Below are 1,134 nucleotides of genomic sequence, written 5' to 3' on the forward strand. Positions count from 1 at the left end.
AGACACGTAGGGAAATTAAGACAGATCATCAAAAGCTTTGCAAAAGCTGTTACCAGACCTGGCCTCAGGTACACAAGCACCTTCTGGCAGAGGTCATGAACTAATTGTAAATCCTGATTTATTAACCCCTTTCTAACCCAGGCATGGTGTGTTAAAGGGGAATCGACGTTTCGGGCATGAGCCCTTGCTCATGCCCGAAACGTCGATTCTCCTGTTCCTTGGATGCTGCCTATTTCCAGCAACACATTCTCAGCTCCGATCTCCAGCATCTGCAGTCCTCACTTTCTCCTCCATGGTGTGTTAAAGCCAATTGTTACTATATGGATCAGACAGCCCAGTCACAAAAACAGAGATTGCTGGAAAAGCTCAGCAGTTCAGGCAGCATCCGTGGAGAGAAATCAGAGTTAGCATTTCGGGTCCCTCAGCTAACCTAGTGCTGGCCAGAAATTAAATAGGACAAAGTGAGGACTGTAGATGCTGGAGATCAGAGTCGAGAGTGCGGTGCTGGAAAAACATGACAGGTCAGGCAGCATCTGAGGAGCAGGCGAATTAAACCTGATTACATTTTATACGGAATCAAAGACACAGATGAATTGTCAATATTGAGCCAGTGCAGACAGTTTATATGCAGTTATGTAGGGTGGCTCAGTGGTTAGCACTGCTGCTTCACAGCAGCAGGGAACCTGGTTTGATTCTAGCCTCGAGTGACTGTCTGTGTGGAATTTGCACATTCTCCCCGTGTCTGCGTGGGTTTCCTCTGAGTAGTCCAGTTTCCCCCCATAGCCGAAGATGTGCAGGTCAGGGTGAATTGGCTGTGCTAAGTTGCCCGTAGTGTTCATGGTCGTGTAGGTTAGGTTCATTAGTCAGGGGTTAATGTAGGAGAATGGGTCTGGGTGGGTTACTCTTCAGAGGGTTGGTGTGGACTTGTTGGGCTGAAGGGCCTGTTTCCACATTGTGGGGATTCTATTCATAGAACATAGAACATAGAACAGTACAGCACAGAACAGGCCCTTCAGCCTACGATGTTGTGCCGACCACTGATCCTCATGTATGCACCCTCAAATTTCTGTGACCATATGTATGTCGAGGAGTCTCTTAAATGTCCCCAATGACCCTGCCTCCACAACTGCTGCT

Source organism: Chiloscyllium plagiosum, chromosome 14 (genome assembly GCF_004010195.1).
Source record: "Chiloscyllium plagiosum isolate BGI_BamShark_2017 chromosome 14, ASM401019v2, whole genome shotgun sequence".
NCBI lineage: Eukaryota > Metazoa > Chordata > Chondrichthyes > Orectolobiformes > Hemiscylliidae > Chiloscyllium > Chiloscyllium plagiosum.